This window comes from Coregonus clupeaformis, unplaced genomic scaffold, assembly GCF_020615455.1.
Source record: "Coregonus clupeaformis isolate EN_2021a unplaced genomic scaffold, ASM2061545v1 scaf0280, whole genome shotgun sequence".
NCBI classification, from domain to species: Eukaryota; Metazoa; Chordata; class Actinopteri; order Salmoniformes; family Salmonidae; genus Coregonus; species Coregonus clupeaformis.
Window position 1 is genome coordinate 265,215 of NW_025533735.1, and position 13,559 is coordinate 278,773.

A 13,559-nucleotide genomic window follows, 5' to 3' on the forward strand; every position below is an offset into this window, starting at 1 on the left:
CGGCCCAGTACATCACTGGGGCAAAGCTCCCTGCCATCCAGGACCTCTATACCAGGCGGTGTCAGAGGAAGGCCCTCAAAATTGTCAAAGACTCCAGTCACCCTAGTCATAGACTGTTCTCTCTGCTACCGCACGGGGCAAGCGGTACCGGAGTGCCAAGTCTAGGTCCAAAAGACTTCTCAACAGCTTCTACCCCCAAGCCATAAGACTCTGAACAGCTAATCATGGCTACCCGGACTATTTGCACTGCCCCCCACCCCATCCTTTTACGCTGCTGCTACTCTGTTAAGTATTTATGCATAGTCACTTTAACTCACCCACATGTACATATTACCTCAACTACCTCAACTAGCCGGTGCCCCCAGCACATTGACTATGCAACGGTACCCCCTGTATATATAGCCTCCCTACTGTCACTTTATTCTATTGTATATATAGCCTCCCTACTGTCACTTTATTTTTTACTTCTGCTCTTTTTTTCTCAACACTTTTTTGTTGTTGTTTTATTCTTACTTTTTTGTTTAAAATAAATGCACTGTTGGTTAAGGGCTGTAAGTAAGCATTTCACTGTAATGTCTGCACCTGTTGTATTCGGCGCATGTGACCAATAAAATTTGATTTGATTTGATTTGATTTGAACAGTTATCACTTGTTGACCAACTACAGGAATACTGACCTCAGAGTCTCCAGTTTACAGTGGGGATTCCCCAGGACAGCAGAGAGCAGCTTCACTCCTGAATCATTCAGGTCATTGTTACTCAGGTCCAGCTCTCTCAGGTGTGAGGGGTTTGACTTCAGAGCTGAGACCAGAGAAGCACAGCCTTCCTCTGTGACTCCACAGCCTGACAGCCTGCAAAGAGATCATCATGATTTCACAAACACACTGTTAATTTAACACCAGTAGTGTAGAAGGACAATGGCAGATGCATTTGGTTTATTCTCTTAAACAACATATAGATTCATCTTCCGTCTCCTAGAATTGCATGGTCATATTGTTATACTAATGTGAACATCAGTGCATTGATTCAGTAAGTTTTTCAATGTAATATTATACATTATATACATATTATAATACATATATATTTCTCTAAACTGAATATTTCTTCCTGATGATTAGTACTTAAATGTCATGTTATGTACTCACAGAGCAGCTCTGGAGGCTTTGACCACTGGCAGCAGCCTCAGAAGACCTTCCTCTGACCTGGAGTATTTCTTCAGGTCAAACACATCCAGCTCCTTTTCTGAAGTCAGCAACACAAAGACCAGAGCTGACCACTGTGCAGGTGACAGTTCTTCTTCTGAGAGACTTCCTGATCTCAGATAGCTTTGGATCTCCTCCACTAGAGAATGGTCATTCAGTTCATTCAGACAGTGGAACAGATTGATGCACCTCTCTGGAGAGGGATTCTCCCTGATCTTCTCCTTGATGTACTTGACTGTTTCTTCATGGCTCTGTGAGCTGCTTCTTGTTGTTGTCAGTAGACCTCGTAAGTGCTTCTGATTGGACTCCAGTGAGAGGCCCAGAAGGAAGCGGAGGAAAAGGTCCAGGTTTCCCGTCTCACTTTGTAAGGCTTTATCCACAGCACTCTTGTAGAAGGTAACTTTACGCTTGTGTCTGATCCTCACAGAAAAGTTACTGGACGTTGATTGAGGTTTGGCCATTAGATTTTCATTGTTGTTGATGAATGAGAGGAACACATATACAGCAGCCAGAAACTCCTGAATGCTCAGATGCACGAAGCAGTACACCTTGTCCTGGTACAGCCCACATTCCTCTTTAAAGAGCTGTGTGCACAATCCTGAGTACACTGAGGCTTCATTGACATCAATGCCAGCCCTTTTCAGGTCTTCTTCATAGAAAATCAGATTGCCATTCATAAGCTGTTGAAAAGCCAGTTTTCCCAGTGACAGAATGCTCTCTTTATTCCAGTGTGGACCTGTCTCTTCTTTCCCAAGATACTTTTCATTCTTCTGTTTGGTATGAAACACCACAAGGTGTGAGTACATCTCAGTCAGAGTCTTGGGCATCTCTTCTCTCTTATGTTTCAGCATGTGTTCAAGGACTATTGCAGAAATCCAACAGAAGACTGGAATATGGCACATGATGTGGAGGCTCCTTGATGTCTTCATGTGTGAGATGATTCTGCTGGCCAGGTCCTCATCACTGAATCTCTTCTTGAAGTACTCCTCCTTCTGTGGGTCATTGAACCCTCGTACCTCTGTCACCTGGTCAACGCACCCTGAAGGGATCTGATTGGCTGCTGCAGGTCGGGTAGTTATCCAGAGGAGAGCAGAGGGAAGCAGATTTCCCTTGATGAGATTTGTCAGCAGAACATCGACTGAGGTTGACTCTGTGACGTCACAACAGATCTTGTTCTTCTGGAAGTCTAGGGGCAGTCGGCACTCATCCAGACCATCAAAGATGAACAGAACTTTGTACTTGTCGTAGTTGGAGATTCTTGATTTTTTGGTTTCCATTGAGAAGTGATTGAGAAGTTCAATGAACGTGTGTTTTTCCTCTTTCATCAAATTCAGCTCCCGAAAAGGGAATGAATATACAAATTGGACATCCTGATTTGCTTTTCCTTCAGCCCAGTCCAGAATGAACTTCTGCACAGAGACTGTTTTTCCAATGCCAGCGACTCCCTTTGTCAGCACAGTTCTGATAAGTTTGTCTTGTCCAGTTAAGGGTTTGAAGATGTCGTTACATTTGATTGCAGTCTCTGGTCTTGCTTTGTTTCCTGGTTGTTGTCTCAATCTGTGTCAGCTCATGTTCATTATTGACCTCTCCTGTTCCACCCTCTGTGATGTAGAGCTCTGTGTAGATCTTATTGAGAAGTGTTGGGTTTCCTTGTTTAGCGATCCCCTCAAATACACATTGAAACTTCTTCTTTAGATTAGATTTGAGTTCACGTTGAAGAATCACAATAAGCTCATCTGAATCTATAAATAACACAGAGGATATTAATATTATGTATGTTTTAATGCCTACAGTATTGTAAGACTGTCTTATAAAGTTTAAATTATAATTATTTATTCTCTTGTCTGTATAAATCTGTAAATGTTTTCATAATGCATTACACACTGGTGTGACTGATTTATATCATTATTGGTATTATTGATGGCATTAATAATGTTGTCTCTCTCTCTCTCTCTCTCTCTCCTCTGTCTCTCCTCTTCTCTCTGTCTAAATGCATTAGTTACACAGCTACTTAAGCTGTACTTTAGCTACAGCTTTTAAATGTTCTAAAACAGCATTCAACATGAGGCAGACCGCTCTTACTTTTCTCCAGTGTGTCAGCAAGCTCCTTCTGGTTCATTTTCCTCAGGACGTGCAGTGTGATCTTCAGAGCCCCCTCTCTGGCACTGCTCTCCTGCTTCTCATCTTCAGCATCCACCACTTCCTTATCCTGCTTCTGACTCTCAAAGCCTTCTGGGAGTTCTGGACTAAGAATCCTCTTGAACATCTTCAGCTCGTTCTTCACAAATGTCATAATATTCTCTTCAAGCAACTGAAATAAATAAAGTAAATAAGTTAAGCAAGTGACTAAATGCTTTCTCATTAACACATTAATGAATGATTGACAGATCAACTTTACTTGAGGTAAACAAAACCAAATGTACATAACAGGACCACATACACTGAATATGGAGGCCAGGTCTGTTTGATGACTCTGGGAAGACTGACCACTGAGAATCTCTGACTCTGATCTCTCCTGTTGGTTTCTGTGGACAAAACATGAGATTACATCTCCTCATCCAGGGAGTACACACTCACACACACACACACACACACACACACACACACACACACACACACACACACACACACACACACACACACACACACACACACACACACACACATAGGGAGGGAATGTTGTGTTAGTTTAATATTGTTTCAGGACTATGAAAATTTAAAAAAGGATTAGCCTATGGATTATGAAAACAACAAAAAGAAATGGGAAAATGGGAGAGGAGAAATGACTAGAGACAGTGTTGTTTAACTCACTGACCATGACCCATGAGTTCTTCTTACCTTTGTTCACTAGAAAAGTCTCCCTCTCTAAAGTTTATAGGAGGACCCATAGACCGGTCACTCTTCATGGACACACAGCTGGGTACAGGGGAGACTGGTCTCTACTGCTTGATTGGGCTTCAACACAACAGAGACAAACATTACGTCTCTCATCTACTCTGAGCTCAGATGGGGAAACATAAGAAGAGTTTTATTACAAAACGCTATATATACATTTTCAGAAATGTTGGTCAATTAGCTTTTATTGTTTAAAGAAATGATGAAAGAGATTGGTGTGTTTTTTCACCATCTAATCATGGCATGGGGTTGTTCAATGACAGACATGTATTTGTTTAAAATCTATCACTTGATGGTTTCATTTCAGAGAGACAAATAATCATGTTTTTTTGCATAATGGTATATATCTGCCTCACTCTCAGAGAGATAAGTAGTACTGCTAGGTTTTACACAGTAATAATATATACCTGCCTCACTCTCAGAGAAATAAGTAGTACTGCTAGGTTTTACACAGTAATAATATCAGTCTCACTCTCTGAGAAATAAGTAGTACTGCTAGGTTTTACACAGTAATAATAATCAAAAAGAACGCTTGATCGAGGTGTTACTTTGGCAGATAATGTCACCCATCTAAATACATCGTTTTTTTTTTTTTTTTATAATTAACTAAATGTATATTGTTTTTGTCAGATTCATTGTGCTATGCTATAAATTGTTATTTTATTGTTGTAAGTGCTAAAATGAACTAGAAAATGTCATATTTTGCAATTCTGAGTAATTACTACTTTAGTAAGGATATACTTTATTCAGTACTACTGCAGTTACTAAATAATTCCAATAGAATGCAGCATAAGACCATGAATGACATTTCAGAAGGTTAGTTTAGTTTTCTCCCTGGATACACCACCACTCCCCCTCACAGGAAAACTCCTGCACATGCTTTTTACTGTCCCTTTCCACACTGCTAACGCAATAAGCCTGAACATTAATTTAGTCACCTCTGGTCAAGAAAAACTTATTTTCCTAGTACATTCATTTTCAGATTCATCAACCACCCGAGCCACTGCCTGTTCACCCCGCTATCATCCAATAGCGAGGTCAGTACAGGTGCATCAATGCTGGGACTGAGAGAATGAAAAACAGCTTCTATCTCAAGGCCATCAGACTGTTAAATAGCCATCACTAACTAGCACATTAGAGGCTGCTGCTGCCTATTGAAATCACTGGCCACTTTAATAATGTTTACATATCTTGCACTACTCATCTCATATGTATATACTGTATTCTATAATATACTATTGTATCTTAGTCCATGCTGCTCTGTCATTGCTTGTCCATATATGTATATATTCTTAAATTCCATTCCTTACTAGTTTTGTGTGTATTGGGTATATGTTGTGAAATTGTTAGATATTACTTGTTAGATATTACTGCACTGTCGGAGCTAGAAGCACAAGCATTTCGCTACACCCGCTATAACATCTGCCAAACACGTGTATGTGACAAATAACATTTGATTTGATTTGATGTAATTTATTGGCGGGCTGGAAGATGCACTCTTGTCTTTTCTATTCCGAGGTTATTTACTCCCAATATCAGCTATTAAGATTATTTTATAATAATAATAATAATATGCCATTTAGCAGACGCTTTTATCCAAAGCGACTTACAGTCATGCGTGCATACATTTTTGTGTATGGGTGGTCTCGGGGATCGAACCCACTACCTTGGCGTTACAAGCGCTGTGCTCTACCAGCTGAGCTACAGAGGACCATAATGCATGTAAACTAGGGTTGAGGTTAAAGCATCTGACTAGTGATTATTTACCCGGGGTTCAACACCTGCTATAGTCACTATTTTATTGCTCTTCCAAAAGCATCACAGGCGTAATACGAGATATATAGCTAACTAAAGTAATGAGTGACCATCTTAGAAAATCATGGGATATATAGTATTTGGTTGCATAATATTTTATGTCAATCATATTGCTGCTTGTAGCCTATAACTGATGCTTCGTTGTCTTATGCTGCCATCTATTGGAAATATTTAGCAATTAAAAGTTATTAATTCACATACAGACATTGGTGAGGCAGCTGAGAAATAAAGTGTATTAGATCAGTCTCAAACCTCCCCACACCAATTGCTGGACTTTCACACAGAGGTTATTAGGTCACCCAGTTCAAGCCACATTTGAAAAATAAAACAAATGTGTCTTATTTATCAAGTGTTCTGTCTTGCAATTATACATATAATAAAATAACAACAAAATAATCAAAACGCTATTTAAAACTATAATTGTATTTACTAAGATAATATTATTACTAAAATAGTTTCTAAAAGTGTTCTAGGCTACCCTACCCTAGAATTAGGGGTTAGGGTTAGGGCTAAAATAGGTTATAAGTAGGGTAAGAGTTTCTGTATAGCACTTTGTGACATCTGCTGGTGTAAAAAGGGCTTTATAAATACATTTGATTGATTGTTAGGTTTAGGGTTGGTTAGGTTTGTGGTCCTCTGTAGCTCAGCTGGTAGAGCACGGCGCTTGTAACGCCAGGGTAGTGGGTTCAATCCCCGGGACCACCCATACACAAAAATGTATGCACACATGACTGTAAGTCGCTTTGTATAAAAGCGTCTGGTAAATGGCATATTATTATATTATATTATAGGGTTTTTTTGGCAAAAAACAGTATGGGTTTAAGGCACTCTTGCTCCTCCTTGTGGCCGTATGTGTGTACTACATAACTCATTCATTACATTTACATCATTTCGCAGACGCTCTTATCCAGAGCGATTTACAGTTAGTGAGAGCATACATTATTAATTTTTTCATACTGGCCTACAATGGGTAGCGAACCCACGGGTCTCCTGGTCACGGCCGGATACGACAACAAGGATCTCTAGTGGCACTAGACCACTGCACCACTCGGGAGACCTGACACTTCATGACACTTGCTAGGCTCATAATCTGAGGTAGCAACTGTGTCAGATCTACAAACCATTAGCTAGACCACCCGATTAGACAACAATCACCCCATTATACCCATTTGGTTTGCAACTCAGTGAACCTGCGCAGCATTCGTAACCTTGTTAATAATAAGTTACCTGAGGTAAACCTACAGGGGTTAACGCTCACCAAGTAGCCGTAACCTTGTTAATAATAAGTTACTGAGGTAAACCTACAGGGTTACGCTCACCAAGTAGCCGTAACCTTGGTAACTAATAAGTTACCTGAGGTAAACCTACAGGGTTAACGCTCACCAAGTAGCTGTAACCTTGGTAATAGTAAGTTACCTGAGGTAAACCTACAGGGTTAACGCTCACCAAGTAGCCGTAACCTTGTTAATAATAAGTTACTGAGGTAAACCTACAGGGGTTAACGCTCACCAAGTAGCCGAAACCTTGTTAATAATAAGATACCTGAGGTAAACCTACATGGTTAATGCTCACCAAGTAGCCGTAACCTTGGTAATAAATAAGTTACCTGAGGTAAAACTCACAGGGTTAACGTAGGCAGGTCTCATTGATAACAATAGTGAAGCTGGCATTGTGACGCAGAACAATGGGCTGGGAATAGAAACTTTGAAGGCAAATTGTCATGAGCTTAAAGAACTATTAGGAGCTGGTAGGGTGAAAATACCCTAAAATAAGGTCAGTTTTTTCGCAATTACTTCATAACCAGGGACAGAAGGTAATATTATGAAACTGGGCTCCATGGCGGATGCAATGAACTAATTTTATCAGAAATAAAGGTTATAAAAAACTTGAGGCGCCGAAAATAATATTCAGAAGTTCAGTCCCTTGGACACATGGGATTAAACACTAAAGTTACCGTCCATCTAGTGAAGAGAGGAGAACTGACAGAGGGAGCGTAGGCAGCATCCACAACGTAGAGAGGGAGAAGCCCCACGGCATTACAGGTGGAAGAAACAACCCGGGAGTCCATCGGTCCACAAGAAATGCAGGCAGCCGGTGATGATGGTGGTAGCCAGGATAACCAGGATGCTGCTGGTAGAGTAGCTAGTTTAGCTAGCTGTACCGACTAGCTTGGCTAACAAGCAGGTCGTCCGTCTGTCTCTCGTCTCGAGGATGATGAATCCGGTGAACCACAAGATGAAACAAGGATAGTGAGTGAAAAGGATCTGGCTACACTCATACTGTCCCTGACCGTAAAGCAAAAAGCAAATTGAACAATAAACTTCGGCATCTCAACACTGTAACGAACTCCGACGTTGTTCCCCAAGATCACCTCAGCCCACTCAGCGCGTAACTGGACAATATGCTTGGTGCCAAACCGTACGTGGACGCGGACAGTTCTGTACGTGGACGCGGACAGTTCCAGAACACGGACATGAGCAGAGCCACACAATAAACTAAACCCAGTCTTTACAGTGGCTTACAAATGCATTTATTTATTTTTTTATATGTAAAACAAACATTCAACGTTTTTTTATAACAATATTTTGAGATCTGGGCCCATATCCACAAAGTGTCTCAGAGTAGAACATTGGTTGTATAAGTGCTGAGAATAAAGACATTTTACACTTATGGGTATAAATTAAAGCTATGCATGAAGCCTCTAGTCCCACCTAGTCGGTAGATATTTAGGACACCTCATGAGCTGTCCTAACCAGTTAAGAGTTAACAGCAGGTGTCTTGATAATACTATATAATAATGCAGCGAGTCAGTGGTTCCTGCGGCACATGTAATTGCTTTGGAGTAGTTAAAAATAATTTTTTTATATTTCTATATGATCAATCCATAAATAATATAGACCTACATGGAACAGTTTCTCTTCAGCATTTGACAATGATTTCTGTATAATAATTATGTATAATAAGTGTTGGTGATTCAATAGCCTAGTAAATCATTACATGTCTTTTAACACACTATCTATGTTTTGCTCGAGTCTGGCAGTTACCCAGAACTATCAGAGGCTCTCTCTCTTGTGGCTGCTAGCTGATGACAACTGCATGTATGTTATCATAATAATGATGTCTGCATAACATTTTGTCTTCATTTTGGCGGAAGATTAACTCATGCTTATTTCTGAATATTAACTCAGGTTTTCGCCCAGCGGCAAATTAGTTGGAGCTGTGGCAGCGTTGTACCTGTAGCGAAAAGTGTCCAGTTTGAATCCTGGGCCGGGCGCTGGAAAGAACGGGGAATTGATCTGACCCCTGGAGGGCTGTTGTGTTCACGTCCTCAAAACATTCACCTTTCGTTGGGCCCTTGAGCAAGGCCATTAACCCCCACAACATGCCTCCATCCAGGGGCGCTGCACTGCAGCTTGAACTCTGTGCTGGTCTCAACTGTATGTGTGAGGTTGCTGTTTGGGGGGGTTATGAACGGAGCAGAATACATGTTTTTGTTGTTTGCTGTAACTAATGGACAAAGTTGTACTGTATTGTAATGTATTGTATTGTAAAGAAGTCAGCCAGAGTTGGCGTGGGACATCGTTCGAACAAAGAGATGCCTCTCTGGCCACCAGTGTGTTTGAATATAACAAAGATAAATTCTACCCCCCATACAATACTTTTATACACAGTAATTACTTTTTTATATATATAATAATAATAATAAATTATACACATTACATTTTGTATAGATAGTACTCAGACATCTATAGTGTTTACAGTAATGACTATTACCGATCATGATCTTTTTTAATCCCACCCCTCTGCTACTCTCAGCCCCGCCCACCTATCTCCGTAGAACATCCTCTTTTGATTTCCACCTGCCATATTTTTTCCAAATGTGCTGTGATGTCATACATGCATTTTTAACCTTTCTAGTCGCATAGTATCCACAGACTGTAAGTTAAAGATCAATATTTTTCATAAGAGTATTATTTTATTGTTGATTGACTGACTATGGTTTTCCAAATCCCCAGCACTGCTATTTCTAAGGATAATTTTTAATGAATATTGGGTTTTTTCAACGTTCCTATTGTCCTATAAATTATATTCTGAGCAAAAAAATATTCCTATTTAATAGTAGTAGCCATAATTCATAAATGGCACCATGCAGGGTTCTATATGGAACCATTTTGGTTCAGTGAAGAAGAACCTCTAGAGTTCTGATCAAAGAACCCTATAAAAGGGACTCTATATAGAACTTTTAGTGGTTCCATATACTAAGCAAGCGATAGAACCCTTTTTGGTTTAAACAGGAGTGAAGAGTGTGTTGATTTGACGGTAATATTGTCAAAATTCCGCTTGTAACAACGATCAGAATTAGTAAAAACAATAAGGTTCTGCATGACATCATATTAGACAATAACTAAGAGTAGGATCAGTGATTGTGTCATGCAAAACTTCTATAGATGTGTGTGTGTATGCTGGTAAAGATGTGTGTGTGTGTGTGTGTGTGCTGGTAAAGAGTGTGTGTGTGTGTGTGTGTGTGTGTGTGTGTGTGTGTGTGTGTGTGTGTGTGTGTGTGTTTGTGCTGGTGAGACATCCACATATCACAGTCAAATATACAGGATACAAAAATTTCATTCCAGCTATATAGCGTTTTGCAAAACAAAAATTCATACACAAAAATCTATTAATTAAAATCTTAGAACAACAATATTTGACAGACACATGAAGGTACCCATAAGCAATCATTTCTGATGTAAAATAACAAACGTGAAAAAACTGTGGATATAACGTTTTAGAAATAAACTCCTTATAAATTCATAAACAGCATTGTCATCTCACCTCTTAGCTTTGGTGTCATGTCCCCCAGAGAGACTCATTTTAGAGGCAGGGGCCCCCCCTCTCTCTCCCCTAGAGACTCATTTTAGAGGAGGGCCCCCCCCCCTCTCCCCGAGAGACTCATTTTAGAGCAGGGGCCCCCCTCCTCTCTCTCCCCCAGAGAGACTCATTTTTGTTCACTGACCCCTAAACAGAGATCCAACATGTTGGTTGTAGTTAATACAGTGACAACTAATTATTGAAGGTCAATTGTTCTATTTTATTCATTATCTCTTAGAAATAAAACATTTACTAAGAGACACGTCCAAATAGTCAGGTGATTTAATGCAATCACATCAACACGTAGTCATGACTGATATTTTTAACCTTTTCTCCATGTAGTGGAACTAATAATAATAATAATATAATAATAATAATAATAATAATAATAATAATAATAATAATAATAATAATAACATAATAATATAATATTAATAATAATAATGTCTCACTTTCTCTTGTAATAATTCCACTCATTCTAGTGTGTTGCTTTGTTCAACAGGTCTGCTATTATTATGATATTATTTAATTTAATTCATAATATCAATGTTAAGAAAAAGTACGTTCAGGTTTCATACCAAATTACACAGGAAGCAGGAGCTCATTGTAATTTTGAAAACAAACAAATGTTCTGATATTCTGAAAGATGATTTAGAACTATGATACATTAACATTTTTACAAATTGTAAAATAACCACGATATACGAATCCTATAATACGAGATATGAACAACAATATGTTTTTGAATTTGACTTGCCTACGCCCAGTTAGCACCATTTTGTATGATTGAACTGTCGTACCTGTCCCAGGTGAAATGGACTGTTAGATCTGAGTGTTTTACTGTCATTCTCTATACTATAATAACACCATATATTTAATTTCCTCTACACACTTTACAATAATCCCTTGGAAGATTCTTACCTTGTAGCCTGTATTCACAACCGAGAACATGTCAAGTCATTGAGATATTTTCCGTTGTGCTGAGAGAGCACCTTCCTGAAGTGGCTCTGTATCTATGTTGTAGGTACAGTTGATCTTTGGATGCAATAATATCTGGTCAAAGTCTAGTGGCACAACACCATAGTATAGCATAAACATAACAGTAGTTTAACCTTTGGCCAGTAATGGCCATGACATACTATAAAATTTTGAATCATTATGATGGATCCAGTTTCAACATATCTCTAACTTTGAAGTATACAGTGGGGTCCCAAATTATTGACTCCCTTGATAAAGATGAGCAAAAATGACTGTATAAAATAAATCATTCAAATACTGAGCTATATTGTAAGCCAAAAAAATAAGGAAATTAAATGAGTTTATACTAATGCAATTGCTCAGAGAATGAGATTTTGTTTATCAAGTAATACTTTTTTTCTCAAAAAGGTAGGGGTCAAAATTGGCTCTCCCTTTCAAAACCTCCCTTGCGAGGATAACGGCACTGAGCCTTTTTCTAAAATGTTTTCTGAGTTGGAGTGATCTTAGACCATTCCTCCATACAGAATCCTTCCAAATGACCAACTACAGGAAGGTAAAGGTACAACTAAACACACAATAAAGAAACAAATCTCCCTAATTGACAGGAGGCTTGAATCTTAGTCATTTACCCACCGGCCTCCTACTACTATCCCAATTTATACATTCTACCAACATCATACATAAATAATCCCTGGTAGGATCCTTACTACTATCCCAATGTATACATTCTACCAACATCATACATAAATAATCCCTGGTAGGATCCTTACTACTATCCGAATGTATACATTCTACCAACATCATACATAAATAATCCCTGGTAGGATCCTTACTACTATCCCAATGTATACATTCTACCAACATCATACATTAATAATCCCTGGTAGGATCCTTACTACTATCCCAATTTATACATTCTACCAACATCATACATAAATAATCCCTGGTAGGATCCTTACTACTATCCCAATGTATACATTCTACCAACATCATACATAAATAATCCCTGGTAGGATCCTTACTACTATCCCGATGTATACATTCTACCAACATCATACATAAATAATCCCTGCTAGGATCCTTACTACTATCCCAATGTATACATTCTACCAACATCATACATAAATAATCCCTGGTAGGATCCTTACTTTGCAGCCTAAATAAAAAAATAAAAAAATAAAAAAATGATTGCCTTGGCAATGTCTATTTGGGGATCCCAATAAAAAACTAAATACATAACATGACCACAATAATGTCAGCTGTAGTTGTTGTAAGATGCCCGTCATACACTGGTGGCAGGTAGCCTAGCGGATAAGGGTGTTGGACCAGTAACCGAAAGGTTACTGGTTCGAAACCCTGAGCTGACTAGATTAAAAAACTGTAGATGTGCCCTTGAGAATCTTTGGATAAGAGCGTATGTTAAATGACGAAAATGTAAATACTATTATTTAAAATGGTCAAAGGCTTTATGAATGTATTTTAATGCCTATCATCTGCCATGTAAAGTGTTACCATGCAATTTCTGTGAAAAAAGCCTGAAATGGTGGAAGGTCAAAGATCAAGAGTATTTGATGTCTGTGTCTCTCTCAGTCTCTGTCTGTCTCTAACCCCAGTTGTCAGTAAAGAAAACAGTTAGCTACACCTCATGGTTAATGGTTTATCCTCATGGTGTGTAGAAAGCATACCTATATAAAAGTATATTTGTTCTTGTCCAGCCATTACATATTTTTAGATGAAAGAGCAGGATATTCTATGAACTCTAAACTGGAGAGTGGACAGAGCAGGATATCCTATAAACTCTAAACTG

The 13,559-nt window shown here is 38.9% G+C and overlaps 1 pseudogene; it reads right to left on the reverse strand.

Moving 5' to 3' along the window:
- Window positions 1-1,140: 1,140 nt before the first annotated feature.
- On the reverse strand, window positions 1,141-2,905 carry LOC123484344 (annotated as a pseudogene).
- Between the last annotated feature and the right edge of the window lie 10,654 nt (window positions 2,906-13,559).